The sequence below is a fragment of the Myotis yumanensis genome, unplaced genomic scaffold, assembly GCF_028538775.1.
Source record: "Myotis yumanensis isolate MYYU_CA2020_CCGP unplaced genomic scaffold, mMyoYum1.0.hap1 SCAF_3, whole genome shotgun sequence".
NCBI lineage: Eukaryota > Metazoa > Chordata > Mammalia > Chiroptera > Vespertilionidae > Myotis > Myotis yumanensis.
In genome coordinates, this window is record NW_027223754.1 from 127,562,402 (window position 1) to 127,578,647 (window position 16,246).

The window sequence follows — 16,246 nt, forward strand, 5'->3', positions numbered from 1 at the left end:
GCCTGGCCCCAGTGTTGTTTATCTCCAAATCAGAAAAGGATAATTTCAGTTTTCACATCAGAGATAGTAAGTCATAAGTATATATTAGTAATTTTCTCTTTATTATCATCATTTTTCAGTTCTGGCATCTGAGACTTAGATAGGTTAGATGCCTTGTCCAAGGTCATGCAGTCCAGATATCATTATTGCCTATATTTTGTTCATATCCAAATGTATTGTCTAAGTTTATGATTAACAAGGCTTGTACTGTAAGCATCTGCTTAGTCAAATAAGCCTTCCTCAGACAAATGAGAAAAAGTTTCATACAGGAGAATTTTTCTTTTCTTACTAGTAATTTTAATGTGTTTTAAAATTTTTGTTTTGTTTTGTTTTTTAATATTAGTTCAGTTGGAATCAGTAGAGTTTTATGGAGCTGATGGTGGTATGTGAATGGTGTGGGTAGCAGTGGGAGACTGCTGGAAGTACTATGGCTATTATCATCAACTACCCCTCCAAGAGCACAGAAAATATGTCAAACAAGCAAAGCTAAGTTTATCAGGCCCACTGTAGTAAGAGTGAACATCACTTATTTAGTCTGAGCCTTGCCTCTGAATGGAAGGTCAGAGCGGGATATCTGTCAGGTTTGCAATCTGGTCAAAATTGGCTTAAGGTAGATCTTTCAGGATGATAAACTAATTGGGAATGGACAGTTCGTGGCAGAAATTTGGTGGACCCGGTCAGGCAAAGGTCTTGAAGCAGACCCACTAAGTAAAACATCGGTTAATAAATGAGCTGTTGGCCAGGTGAGCAATCTATTGTCCTGACAGGTTAGCTGTTTGTCTAGAAGAGCAAACTGCCAGAATTGGTTTGTACAGATTTTCTGAAGCCAAAAGGAAAATTATTTATTGGTTATATTCTTATCTTCCTTGTGATAATTTTCCTGGAACAAAAACCTAAGTCATGTTGACACAGGTGAGCTCAGTTCTCAGTCCTAATAATTAAGTTATGTGGATGTAGGTTGGTTCAATTCTCAAATCAGACAGTGATGGATTATACTTGTGTTAATTCTCATCCTTGAGGTTATTTCTTTTTTCAAAAAAAGAAAAAAAAAAACAAAACCTTTTAGTATGTTAATCCTCTAATCTGGTGAATTTTCTGCAGATAAGAAAACCCCAAAAGTTATTTAAATATACAATTTACTCAGGCCAGCAAATTAACTTAGCACTAATTAACTTTACCTGCAACATTTGTACAGGATTCTTTGTTAATATCTATATCAACTTTGTTAATATCTATATCATAGACAGTGCAAGTGTTTATTCACCTATTCACTAGAACTATTTTGGAGCAATTATTTCCCGGCCCATGTAGCTGTTACGTATGTCCTCTGAGGCAGGGTTTCTTAGCTTCAGCACTATTGGCATTCGGGACTAGATAAAACATTGTAGTGGATTAGTCTTGTGTCTTGTAGAATGTTAGCATCACTGGATTCCACCCACTAGATATTAGTGTTCTCCTCAACTGTGATGGTAAGTGGCATCCTGCTTCTATAGCTTGGATTTAAGATCCTGTATATTCTTCCCATTTTGGATGCAGCAGTACAGAGACATCTGGGCTAAATCACTTTCTACAGCAAAGCTAATGTCTCCTAGTCTTTTTCAGTTTGGATATATCCACTAGTATGTCCATTACAAATTTTTTTTTTCAATTTTCTTCCTCTTCATGGCAAAATTAATGAGAGATGATTCTGTTTTTGTTTTGTTTTTTTCATACTGCAGTTTAGCTACTTCTTAGGGGTTTACTTTTAATTACTAAAGAAATAGTAAAATAAAATAAAAACCCACCTTAATTATATAAATGTACCCGAGCAAGCAAATACTCAAAGCCTTGAGACTAATAGCCATGAGGCTCCACTGACCTACATGGCAAAAAAAAAGAATGTAAGCATTCTAGGCAGAAGCTAAATAACTATCATAAGGGAGGAAGGTAAGAAGAGAGGAAGGAAGGTAGAAAGATAAGTAAAATTTTAAAATTATTGAAAAAGAAAATCACTCCTCAAACAGATGTGCTGTAATATCATCAACAAAACATTTTAAATGAAAGCAAGAAGTCATGTGCAAAGGGGATATTCCAAATTTAAAAGATATACAGAGTGTGGCAAAAAATAGGTTGACAGTTGTTCATATGGGAAATAATACAATAATTAATAAATAATAATACAAGAATAAACTCCGTGTTTTGCATACTCACAACTATAAACCTACTTTTTGCCTCAACCTGTGCATCCAAGTGCATTAAATATGTACCACAAATAAATTTTGCTAAGATGTCGCATGATGAAGAAAAAGACACAACTAGGAAATGGTCAATGGTAAGATTAAACAGAAGTCTAATAAAAAGCCATTGTGAAAAGAGGCAAAGTACAGACTTAATGGTGATTGTAAGCAAAAAGCAGAGACTATATCCCTCAAATAAGATCATTTTATTAATTCCATCTCCCTTATTAACCAACCAAGGTCTGCAGGTAAAACTTACAATTAAATATGCATTTCCTTTCCATTGCAGAGTGTACAAAAAGAAATATAAATTGAAATGCAAATTAATAACTTTTTCTTGGAGGGAATAATGTTAACAAGGAAGCTAAATGCTAACAGCAATCATAGGCACCTGACAGCCACTACCAATTATATATTATAATTCATGTTAATTATAAATCAGTCTGTCTGTTTTTCCAACTTTACATGCACACATAGCACTTTATATTAAGTAGAAAGAAAGCAAAACCAGCAATTAGAAGTGGAAGCAGATCTTACCAACCTGGCAGCCCGAGGCGGTCAGCTGGCTGAACACCTCGTGGCAAGTTCTTTCTTGAAGGGAAGTCTGACCTTAGCAGCTTCTTAGCGATCACAGGCCACACCTTGTGCCAACTATCCCTGTGTGTTAGGGAGCAGCTCCTCAGTGATCCCCATGGGCCTCTTTTCCCCCGAGGGAAAAGGTAGAAGAAAGTTAATAGGATAAACTGCAATCCCCCTTCCTGCAGTTGGTCATGAGACAGAAAGTTTTGCTCATCCAGTCTCTCCTCCCTTATTCATTCTGTATTTTTCTCACCCTCAGTTATCACTTAAGGATTCTGGCTGGCTTACCTGGTTGGTTTGACTTGAACCTTTATTTCTGATGGATCTGAGCCCTTGGCAACCATTCCTTTCTTAGCAGGAATAGTTGCTCATGTCCATTCATAATTAAGGGATGGGGAGTATGAGAAGGGTCTCAAGTTCCATATGTATTCCTCCCCATCCCATTGGGTAAAAGCAGCCCTACCACCTTCTACCAATGAGAGTCGATTACTCCAGCATGGCAGTAACTCTTTTTCTTGCCACAAGGAGGCCTAAATTCCCTGGTAGCAAAGAAGTTCCATGGTAAATGTATATACTCTAAGGCAGGATTTCTTAGCTTCAGCACTATTGGCATTTGGGACAGGATAAAACTTGGTAGTAGATTAGTCCTATGTCTTGTAGAATGTTAGCATCACTGGACTCCACCCACTAGATATTAGTATAATCCTCCTCAACTGTGATGGCACCATCCTGCTTCTATAGCTTGGATTTAAGATCCCATATATTCTTTCTATTTTGGATGCAGCAGTATAGCGACATCTGATTTAATGTCAGTACAGCATAATAAAAAATGTCACACTATCCTTTTAGATTTTTCTCTCTGATCTGTTGCTTTAGTTGAATCTTTAGAAACATATTTCAGTTACATTTGGGTTGTGTGGTATATGATGCAGTCCATTGCTATACCTTCTTTGCTGTGAAGTGGGCTGTTGGTTGGATGCTTTATTCTTTGGGTGTTAATGTTTCGGGATCAGGTATTTCATAAACCTTGGGGGGTTGATCTTACTGCAGCTCAAAAGGTAAACCCATACCCGTAATAGGTTGTTATCACTTGTCTTCAGACAGTGTCTCCAAGTCAGTAAATTCTTGCCCTCCTTGATCAAGCATCCTCAAAGTTCAAAGTTAACACCAGTCCCAGATGGCTTTACCTATGAATCCTACCAAACATTTATGAAGGAAGTGATAGGTACTAATACTACATAAAATCTTTAAGACAATCAAAGAGGAATACTTCATAACACATTCTGTGAAACCAGCATTACCATAATCCTGAAATTCATATATAAATGAAAAAAGATCAAGAACAAGTTTAAAAAATATCTTTGTAAAAGAGTAATAAGCTAGGAGAACTTACATTATCTGCCTTCAAAACATTGTAAATTGACAGTCATCAAAATAGTATGAGGTTAGCATAAAATTAGATACATAGATCAATCCTGTATAATAAAAGGCTAATATGCAAATCGACCTAATGGCAGAATGACTGGTAGCTATGATGCGCACTGACCACCAGGGGGCAGATGCTCAATGCAGGAGCTTCCCCCTGGTAGTTAATGTGCTTCCACAAGGCAGGGTGCTGCTCAGCCAGAAGCCGGACTCATGGCTGGCGAACGCAGCAGCAGTGGTGGGAGCCTTTCCCACCTCTGCGGCATTGCTAAGGATGTCCAACTGTCCTCCTATAGGGAGCGGGCCTGAGCCATCAGTCAGACATCCCCCAAGGGCTCCTGGACTGTGAGAGGGCACAGGTCTGGCTGAGGGGACCCCAACCCCCCCCCCCCCCCGAGTGCATGAATCTCATGCACCTGGCCTCTAGTATAATATAATAGAGTTTAGAAATGGACCCACTCATATATCTTCAGTTGATTTTTTACCAAAGTCCAAAAGCAATTCAGTGGAGAAAGAATAGTTTTTTTTTTTCAATTAATGGTGTGCAAACAATAGATATCTATATGCCAAAAAGAACATTGTCCATAGCTTGCAACATATACACACGATGAATTATAGACCTAAGTGTAAAATCTAAAACTATAAAAGTTATCCTAGGCAAATATTTCTAAGACACAAGTAAAAATCATAATGAATTAAATATATTGAAATTGGACTTTATCAAAATAAAAAATGTAAGCAAACAAATTTTGATCTATAAAAGTCAGAGAGGAGACTTTCCTCTGTGGAAAGAACACGGAAGTCCCTGAGGTTCAGGATCCTGTCTTCTCTTGGGAGAATGTGAAGACAAGCCATAGACTTGGAAGAAACACTTGTAAATCACATACTGATAAAGGACTTGTATTCATAATATTTGAAGAACTTCCAAAGTTTAATATGAGAAAACAAACCGCACAATAAAAACTAATCAAAAAAGTTTGAACAGAGTTTTCTGCAAATAAGATATGCAATAGACAAATAAGCAGATAAGGAAAACAATAATTATTATGAGGATAAAAATAATAATACATTTAACTAGTAAGACCTGTAGGGAAATTCTTACTGAGTTAGGATCATCTAATGTAGCAATGAATTGCTTCTTTTAAGTTCAAGCCAGAATTAATCAAACCATGAGCCCATGTTAATTAATATGACTGAGCCCTTTCTGCTGCCCTCTTTATTTATCCTTTTTCATGGATTTTATGCAAAAAGCAAAGTCAGAAGTTATTTGGTTTAGCTAAGCATAAAGATTGATTTAGTATTTGTTCTGGGAAGATATAAATTTTCTCTGCTGCTTTTGCAGTTTGTTTATAATGTTTCTTAGTTGTAAAACTGCAGAAGCCTGTCCCATGGTAGAGGTTGAGGAGATGAGATAGAGTGTTCCTTGAATAACAAATTAGATGGGGAGTCAAAAAATTATGTTGAGCTGTTAACCTTAACTGGAAATGATTGGATTATACATTGGAATCATTAATCATGGAAGTATCATACAGCCCAGGGCTTAGGGAATGGGCCAATGGCCAGATCCAAAGAGAAACCTGAGAATTGGGTTCCAGAATGGACGGAAAACCCCACCAGAAGAAGCAAAGGGACCAACAAACATCCAACTAAATTGAAATCTTAATTCTTCGATTAGGCATGTAATCCAACAAAGTGAAGGGGCAAAGAGCTGATTTATTCATTCAGAGCCTACTCTGTGCTTGGCATTAGCAGACGGGAATACATCACAAACAGAACAGACATGATTTGTGAGCTCTGAGTTGGCAACGTGTAGTCAGCATTTGGAAGTGTGGGAATAAGGCTTCAATACCCAGGCTTTTTCTTACTCCAAATCAGACCGAAGTTGCTAGATCTTAAATCCACAGAAGCCAGTATTAACATTAGGCTACATCATAAAAATTGAGACTGACCCCACAACTGATCTAAAAATGTTAAAAGATCATCCAGGTCTTCAGAGATACAAGTTTTTATCCAGTTAATAAGGTTCAAGTCTCTGCCAAAGCTATTCTGGCCAAAAACAAAGTCCCAGATCCCAGTAACTTTGGTATCAAGTAAGAATGGACTGCTAGAGTGAGCAGACTAGCCCACCCACAAACCCTTTATGTTTCTTTTAAATGACTTTTACTCAAAAATATTTTAAAGAAAATATGTGTATCATAAATTTCAAATTGTTAAAGCCTTTCATATATATCTTGAGACAGGAAAACCAGGAGATAAAAAGATATTCAGGTGTTTTCATGACTTCAGGGAATTTTTTTTGTTATTTCTTTGAACTCTATACAATAATTTAGAAATGCTTTCATTTCATTTGGTTGATGTTAATGTTATTTTACTTAAATTACCAAATGGTCCCCAGGATTATAACATTTTTCTTTTAGCATATTTGTAGTAATTACCTGCTGTAATCCATTTTTAATAACTTTTTAAAGAATTTTATATCTTTTGGTAAAACATTAAAAGCAAGGGTTCTCTTTTCACCAAATATATCTGCTTTAAGAAATGTGATATTCTGGAGTTGTATATAATTTACTGAGCACTTACTATGTGTAAAGCTGTGTGTCAGTGCATAGATAATTTAATTTTATCTTTCAAACAAATCCATAATGAAGGTATTATTGATACTTTAAATAGATTAGGAAGTTGAAACTCAGTTAAGTAAACTATTCAAAGTGTCTCAGTCAATATATCCAATACTCCAAAAGTCCTTCATCTTAACTTCTGCAATATATCACATTACCATACTTACAATCCCTTTATTATCAAGATGCTGACATTCCAAGCAGATGGTAATGTGGTTCTTTTTCTTGTTGTTTCCACTCAGGGTTTGGCCTAAATCTGGTGTCATCTCTTTTTGGTTGCATAAACAGTTGGACAGCCCTAGCCCGTTTGGCTCAGTGAATAGAGCATCGGCCTGCAGACTGAAGGGTCCCAGGTTTGATTCCAGTCAAGGGCACATGCCTGGATTGCAGGCTCAGTCCAACGTGCAGAGGCAGCCAATCAATGATTCCCTCTCATCACTGATGTTTCTATCTTTCTCTTCCTTTCCCTTCCTCTCTGAAATCAATAAAAATATATATATATTTTTTTAAAGTTGAAAAAAGAATAACATGCATAAAGGGTAGAGATTTTAGTGAAAATTCTACTGACTCTTGATCACCTTAGGACTTTAATGGAAGAAATTTATTTAACATCTCAAAGGGAGTACGGGTTTGCTATGGATAGTCTTTTATTGCACAGTGTTCTAAGGCAACAGTCAAGCTAGGAGGACCATGCAACTGCACACTTTCCCGACTAAAGCACATTAGTCATGTTCTACTTTAGAACAAGAGGCAGTTTGGGATGGGCGAGAAAAACGAAAGGAAGGGCTTGTACCCACTAAGTTGTTCTATGTAAGACATGTGAAACAAAGGTGCAAAGTTGAACTCATGAAACAAAGTGAATGGATGTGTCCTCATCAGAGTGTCATGATCTCTGCTTCTTGCATTTTCCTTAACCAGCAGTATATAATAGTCACCTACTTAGTACAAAAGTAATACTTCATTTTTATTCTGGGAAATCAGTGTTTTTAATTTAGGTGTTTTCTTGTTTGATTGATTTTTTTAGAAAGGATTGAATGAGTGGCTTCTACTGAGTATTTGAGTCATAAATCCAGTTAATATTTCTGGTATGCAAATTTCAGAGTATCATATAATTCCAAAAAACTAAATAAGTATATGATTATAAAAATAACTTTGTTTTATGATTTGGTGCCATTGTATGTTTGGATAAGAATATCATTTTGTTAGGAAGCAAATCAGGCCCCTAAAAAAGAAAGTAAGCGTCATCCACCCATCGGTAGATTTTTAGTGTTCACTTTAAAAAATACATGCTCAAAATCACTTTGAAAATCTTTAAGAAATTCTGATTAAATGTGTTTTAAAATGTTTTGATGTGGTTATTTAAGACCTACTCTTTGAGGCAGGGTGTAGAGTTAGGGCTTTAGAAAAGATAAGCTCTTTATTATGTTCTGTATTTCCTGATTGTAATGCTTGCTCTAGTTACAATTGAATGAACAATATATTTCACCCAGTACAAAATTATTTATCATTAGAGAGAAGCAGGAAGCCAGCTAGTAATATGGATGAGAAAACTTTTCCTAATTAGGCAAGAGACTAGCTTTCATGAAGATCAACATCCTCACATCCTGGCAAATTAATCTCTCTTAGCAGGAACAAGCAGGAACAGGAAAGAGGATGATGTCTTTATCTTCCACAAAAGGTAGTATTATTTTTGCGACTACAGGAGATGGAAGGGAGGAAGAGTGAGAAAAGACAACCTGATTCTGCTAACCTTGAGGTTCTTGAAGATACAAAAATAGTATATATCTTTTATTTCTCATAATTCAATACTTTGCAGAAGTTAGGGGTGTGTATGTGTGTGACCTTTTTTATGCTGGCTATTAGGTTTTTTCACTAAAAAGATGAATAAAAACCATATATCTTATACAAATCACAGCTATGAGGAGGAAGGAAATATAATGATATGTTTTATTTCAAGGAAATATAAAGATGGAAGGCACCTTTTTTTACAAAAGGGGATAAAACTAGAAGGATATTGAAAGTACATAAGAGTAGAGGAAGAGTAAAAAATAGCGAATTGTAAAAAGAAGATTGTCACAAAACAGTATTGGTGGTTTTCTTTAATCTCATACATTTTGGTGTTTGTTATTTTGTGTTGTGATAAGTTTTAGAAGTTTGAATAAATCATTGCAATGACTCTATATTACTCAGAATTCTTTAGTCAGCCATGGAGGTTTGCTGTTCAAATCTTGCAAAAACAAAACAACAACAACAACAAAACCCTAGTAAAAGTACAGTTTTCTGGGCTGGCGTGGCTCAGTGTTTGAGTGTCAACCTATGAACCAGGAGGTCACAGTTCGATTCCCAATCAGGGCACATGCCCAGCTTATGGGCTCAATCCCCAGTGGGGCGAGGGGGGAGGGGAGTGGGCGGGCGGTGCAGGAGGCAGCCGATCAATGATTCTCTCTCATCATTGATGTTTCTATTTCCCTTTCCCTTCATCTCTGAAATAAAAGTCTAAGCGACCATATGGAGGAACAACCAGAACAACTGGTCACTATGATGCTCACTGACCACCAGGGTTGCAGACACTCAATGCAGGAGCTGCCCCCTGGTGGTCAGTGCGCTCCCACAGGGGGTGCGCTGCTCACCCAGAAGCTGGGCTCATGGCTGGCAAGTACAGTGATGGAGGTGGGAGTCTCACCCACCTCCCCAGCAGCACTAAGGAGCAGCGAGCTGAGTGGTAAGGAACAGTGAGCAGGCGGGGGGTAAGGAGTCCAGGCTGAGGGGATCCCCCCACTCCAGTACACAAATTCCATGCACCAGGCCTCTAGTGTATATATATTTCAGTTTGATCACAGCCTCTAGGTGCAGGTGCCTTCAAGCTATGCCTCATTTTTTTTTCTCCTCACCCGAGGGTATTTTTCTATTGATTTTTAGAGAGAATGGAAGACAGAGGGAAAGCTATGCTTCAACTTTGATCCAAGGCCTCATGTTTCTGGGACACTGCTCAGCCAATGAGTATGGCAGTGGGTACAAGAGGGCATTAATTTTGAGGCAGCATAGGACTCCTCAAAAAGAGTCTTTTCAATGGAGCTCCCGTGAAATTAGCTAAGATTTTTCTAAGGGCTGCACAGCTGTGTGAGTCCCATTCTACCCAGTCCTCTGACCTTCCCTCTCTCCTTTCACTGGGTCTAGACCTCTATCACCTTTGAAAGCTTTCCTTGGATGTTCCTATCACCTTTGTTATCTGTTTATGTTTCACAGGTATGTTTCCCCAGTACATTTCTTGCAATTTTAGCTCAATCTGGTCTTCTGTTTTCCAGAAGGACCAACTGACACAATTGATATTGGAAGTGGTCTGTGACATCAGTGACTGAGATGGAGTTCTGCCACTGGATCCTTTTCCACATAACAAAAACTGAGGGTCCTTTCCCAAGGGGTGTGTGGTACATACAGCATTTCTGCCATGAAAATAGCGTGTTCCAAAGAGTGGCTGCTTCTTCAGTTTAGGTCCAGAATAAGATAGGAGGAGCAAGATCCAGTTGAGTCCAACTGAGCTGGGCAGAGCTAAAGTCAGCCCTAGTCCTCATCTATAATAATAAAAGTGTAATATGCTAATTAAACCAGACAGCCAAACGACCTTCCGGATGTCATTCCAGACATCCTTCTGGATGAAGCCACAGTGGTGGGGGCCAAGGCAGAGGCAGTTAGGGGCAATCAGGCAGGCAGGCAGAGTGATTAGGGGCATCGGGCAGGCAGGCAGAGTGGTTAGGGGTGATGAGGCAGGCAGGCAGAGTGGTTAGAGGCAATCAGGCAGGTGAGCGGTTAGGAGCCAGTGGTCCCAGATTGCGAGAGAGATGTCCCAGATTATGAGAGGGTGCAGGCCGGGCTGAGAGACCCCCACCCCCTGCATGAATTTTGTGCACCAGGCCTCTAGTGTAATATAAACAAAAACTAAATGCTTGTCATAAGCTGCTGACATTTTAGAGATGTTTCTTGGTGTATCAAGAATTAACTAATACATTAACCAAGGTTTAAGTTGAGGGTATTGTATAGGGGCTTATTATCTGATTCTTTCTGTTATTTTTTTTTTAGTACCAGAAGAAAGAAATTAGTAGAAAAAACTCAGCCTGCTATACATAATATGGAATTTTAATTATAAAAATCATGAAAAATGGCAATTTATATTTATATTTAACTGCTTTTTAAAGTTTGAGCTAAACAGACTCCAATACTATGCCATAATATTTTCAACCTAATATTTCCAACTCTCAACAAATTAGAATTTTACAAAGGACAGTAATTCAAATGATAGTTAATAAATCTGTACTTACAGAGTACAGCAGAACATAGCAGATAGCATAGAATTTTATAGGGCATCTCAACCTCTTTCTCAATAAGATATAATTTGATAATCACCACGACGACTATTCATTATCTATATATATATAGAATTTAAGGTTATAGCAATGTTACTCATTCTTTCAATATCTAAATAAGAAAAATAACATAAAATACCATGGAGTAATCTGAGTATCCGTTCCTGTAGGGACAAGGATACTTTTAACAGAGTTTTTTTCCAGTTGCTTTCATTACATTAAAATAAAGCTGCTTCCCACTCTGCCCTATACTCTCTCAAAACCTCATGAGCTCTGTGGGAGCCAAATTTCATGTGTCTAAATATCACATAAGAATGTGGGAGAAATGATCAAGCAGAAACCTTTGCTTAATGTTCTCAATGCACTTGGGCTTTAAAGCTCAAACATCCACGCCACTGCTTGAAGTTCAGCTCCCACAGGGTGCCCATGGTCACTGCTCCGGAGAATTCTCTTTGGTCCTTATTTTCCTTCCTCCTGGTTTTTCTATAGAGTCTCCTTTCTGTCATACATACACAAAGATGACCAACCTAATCCTAGTTTTCCAGGTATTTTCCTGGTTTTAGAGCTAAAAATCTGTCCCCAGAGACCTGAGGCATGGGCAAACCAGAACCCTGGGTTCTCGTTCCAATCCTGTTTCCTATTACCTAATTTACCTTTAATAACAGAACCTGAAGTGGTGCAAGAAGGAAGAGAAAAGGAAGATAGAATAAATGAGGATATGAAAAGAAAATAATGTTTAAAAGGAAATAGGAATAGGAGGCAGCATTCCACCCTCTCCGGGAGGGCTGGCTGTTCTCAACTCCTTATTCTAATTATCTTCTCCCCTCATTACTTTTTACCTGAGCAGCTTCTTTGGCCCACCCCTCCTTTCCCCACCCTCTTCCCTCCTTAGCTCTTTATGGGAGAGGTGGTTGAGAACATTAGCTGAGGAACCAGAGTGCCTGGATTTAAATTCTGCCTCTATAAGCTGTGTGCCTGGGAGCTGGCTCCTTTGTCCTCATAAACTTTGAATGAAGGAAGAACCTGTCTCGGAGTTGTTGCTAAATGAGTTAACACTGAATAAGTAACAGCATTGTTATTGTTCTCGAACTCAGAGTCCACAGTCCACAACAAAAGGCGGTTGGGAGCCTTCACACTCCATGACAGCCTTTGAAGGGCTGGCCTAGGTGCCTCCCCATAGTGTAGCACAGTTTCAGTGAGTAATTGATTCTGGATTCTAAGCAACTTACAAAATAAACTCTTGGAAAAGAACCTGCTCATAAGCCTGAGATTGCCTGTAGGTCAGATAAAACTTATATTGCATTTATCATTTGCATGCTTTATTGCTGTTGCTGATTGTATCTAAGAGCAAAAATCTGGCATGAGCCATTTGCTCATACATTTTTAATTTATGGACTCAAGAGTTTGGAATAACATTCAAAGTCACAGATGCTTATCTGAACCAAACCCAAAATATTTTGAGGTTTTCATATCACTTATAACCATCAGAGAACTATAGCTGGAAAATAAAAAATAAAAAAAATGCCTAAAAAAGTAAAAAAACAACAACAAAAAACCTACCCTTTGATTTATTTTAATATTTATCTTGAGAAAAACTACCTCTAAATTTACAAACTATCTCACATGTATAAATATATTCTTGCCCTAGCCGGTTTGGCTCAATGGATAGAGCGTTGGTCTGTGAACTGAAAGGTCCCAGGTTTGATTCTGGTCAAGGGCTTATGCCCAGGTTGTGGGCATGATCCCCAGTGGGGGACTTGCAGGAGGCAGCCGATCCATGATTCTCTCTCATCATGGATGTTTCTCTCTCTCTCTCTCTCTTACTCTTTTTCTCTCTCTCTCTCTCTCTTCCTTTCTCTCTGAAATCAATAAAAATATATTAAAAAATAAAATAAAATATATTTCTTTTTTTGCCTCAAAGAAACCTAGGTTCAAAATATGAACCCAGAATAATAATCCCTAGGAAGTATATACCTAATTATTTCAGAACATTTATGATCTACAAATGTTTTACAATTTCTTCAGGACACAATTTTTAGGTAACAGAGAAGCAAGCCCATGGTACTTGGGTTGGAATGTGGGTATTGGAAGGAAATGGAAGGAGCTTCTCCAGACACTCTAGAACAGCGGTTCTCAACCTGTGGGTCGCGACCCCTTTGGCGGTCGAACAACCCTTTCACAGGGGTCACCTAAGACCATCCTGCATATCAGATATTTACATTACGATTCATAACAGTAGCAAAATTACAGTTATGAAGTAGCAACGAAAATAATTTTATGGTTGGGGTCACAACATGAGGAACTCTATTTAAAGGGCCAGAAGGTTGAGAACCACTGCTCTAGAAGCTAATGCTGGACAATTCTACTGGTAGACGAGAGGAATTGGTAGCTTAAAACCCAAAGATGGCTATATAATGTAGACAGATATACCATGGCTTCAAGTTAGTGGAGGTCCGGGCCACAAAGCTAAACAAATTTTACTAGGAAAGGCAGGCACAATTATTCCAAAAAAAATGAACTTGATAAAATACTCTGAAGTTTGATCTGGAGAGCCTATGGGTTTGTAGGTAAGAAAATTTACAAGCTACATCTGCAATAGTATTTGAGGGTTAGCAGTCATGAACTTAACCTCCTACAGGCTAAAGTGCCATAGCAATTTCTCACTTTTTCCTCAGCAAATATATATTTTAGATTTAAATGCAGATATGGCAGTTTAAGGTGGCATGACCTTAGAATGAAAAACATAAAACAACACACAAACATAAAAACCTAATGTATTAAGAAAGACACGTCTGTTTGTTCTTTATTTAAGATGAGAGTTTAAAGAGGAAAGCAAAAGACTGAACAAGAAATAAGAAATCTGAATGCGTGGCTACATTTAGACCAAACAGTTTGGGTGGGGGAGGCAGTGATTTAATTGATTCTTTACTATTTAATTCATTTTTTAAAATTTATTTTTTAGAGAGAGAGGAAGAGAGAGGGATAAAGAGATAGAAACACCGATGAGAGAGAAACATCAATAGTTTGCCTCCTGCATGCACCCACTGGGGACCGAGCCAGCAACCTGGGCACATGCCCTAACCAGGAATTGAACCAGTGACCTCCTGGTTCATGGGTTTATGCTCAATCACTGAGCCACAGCAGCCAGGCTGTTTAATTCATTTAAGAAAAGAAAAACATTCCATGGAAAACAGTTTCATGTGTAGGCAGAACTTCTGATTAATTGGTGACTGTGTTCATTCCTAGTAGATTGTTTTCAATGTGGACATAGCTCTAGTTTGTATTTCATACCCCCATTGACAACAAACCCTTTTGCATCAGCAAGCCACCCTCACTCCCACCACCTCCTTGTCCCTCCTCATTCCCACTCACGCTCTTCGACATTTTTTTCTGCCTTGAACTCTCTTACTTCTTCTTAGTCTGATTATTCCTAGTTATTCTTTAAATTTCAGTGTAAATATCTTTCCTTGGACTGCCCTAAAGTTTCATCTATAACTCTTCCAGCTTTTTTTTATTAGGTTCATCAGACTAGACAATGGTGTGATTGGTAGCTGTTGTACAAGCCTCCCTGAGTCCTCCCACTGCAGTGAATGGTTTAGGTGTTTGCTTTCTCCAATGGACAGAGCGCCTCTCCAGAGCATTGATAGTTTTTAGGCTTCTCTGTATTTCCACATCCTAGTCCACTTTCTGACACATAGGAGGCCAGGGATAGACAGAGAGCTGGTTTCAGTTCTAGTATCAACTTAATTTACCTGGCTTGGCTGCCCGGAGGGTGTGTGGAGGAGGATTCTGATGTTGATCAATTAGTGATGTCTGCCACGGGAGCAGGACACAGCGAGTGGTGGCATATGCCCCCACATTTGCTCCTCTATCACAGTCATTCTGTTGCTATTTGTTCAGGGAATGAATACATCAATAAACCTAATAGTAATATCACTTGAAATTTATCCAGACATATTAGATTAAGATTAAATATTCTTTACCACATCTCAGAACCTCTGGTCTGAAAGGCACAAAACCCATTTAGTAACTCTTATGTCACTGCCTCCTTTATAGTTTTGAATGTAAGTTTTTCTTTCTCTTAAAAGGGAAAATGAAGCTCGGAGTCCATCCAGATATGATCAGTGCACATAAAGCAAGTGCAATCTCCATGGTACCAAGTTCTCAGGGTGTCTGATTTATTCACCAACCTGACTAACAGAGTTTACAGCCTTAAGATTATATGGTTAGTCAGAAGTAGGGCCTGAATATCTCCCTATTTGCCCCCCAAATAGAGGGAGGATTGGGGCTGTTAACACTTATGCTGCAACGAGAAATGTAAATCAGAACCACTCTGGGAAGTGTGGGAGGGACAGTTACTGTGCCCTATAGAACCATAGCTCTCATTCCCTAATAGGCTGTATTAACTTGTTTCCTTTACACAGACCCAGCATTGCCATGTCAGTGGGTTGGCTGCAGTTTCTTGGGCACTATTGAGAATGATTTTTAGGCTGCTTCTGAGCTTCACACAAAAGAAGGCTCTGATCTACTGGTGATGCCTGGCAGCTGACCAAATATGAACGAAAAACAATGGCATGAGTGCCAGACAGCTCCAGTTTCTGCTACAGGGAATAGAGGGCGGTAAGACACTTAGCTCTCACAGACCAGGGCCTCTTCCACTGCAATCATCCCATCCTCGTTCTAAACGGACTGTTGGATACTCCCCGATGGGTTGTTGTAGTTACACAGGTGGTGGTGAATTCCTTTAACTGGCTCTGGGTCAACATGATCAAGCCAGGACTGAGCATCCACAGCGACTTGTACTTTGATCAGTTCCTAGGAAATGATTCCTTCCTCAGTATTGACTCCTCCACTGTTATTGGTGCCTGGATTCCTGTTGTGAGCTTCCCTTTCTTAGCTAATGAGATTACTTGAACGGAGACTTCCTGCTAACTTTGTGGCCCTCCGTGTATTCTCTGGATATCCAATTTATTATTTACAGCTTCTAGTTCTTGCTGTGCTTCGCAGG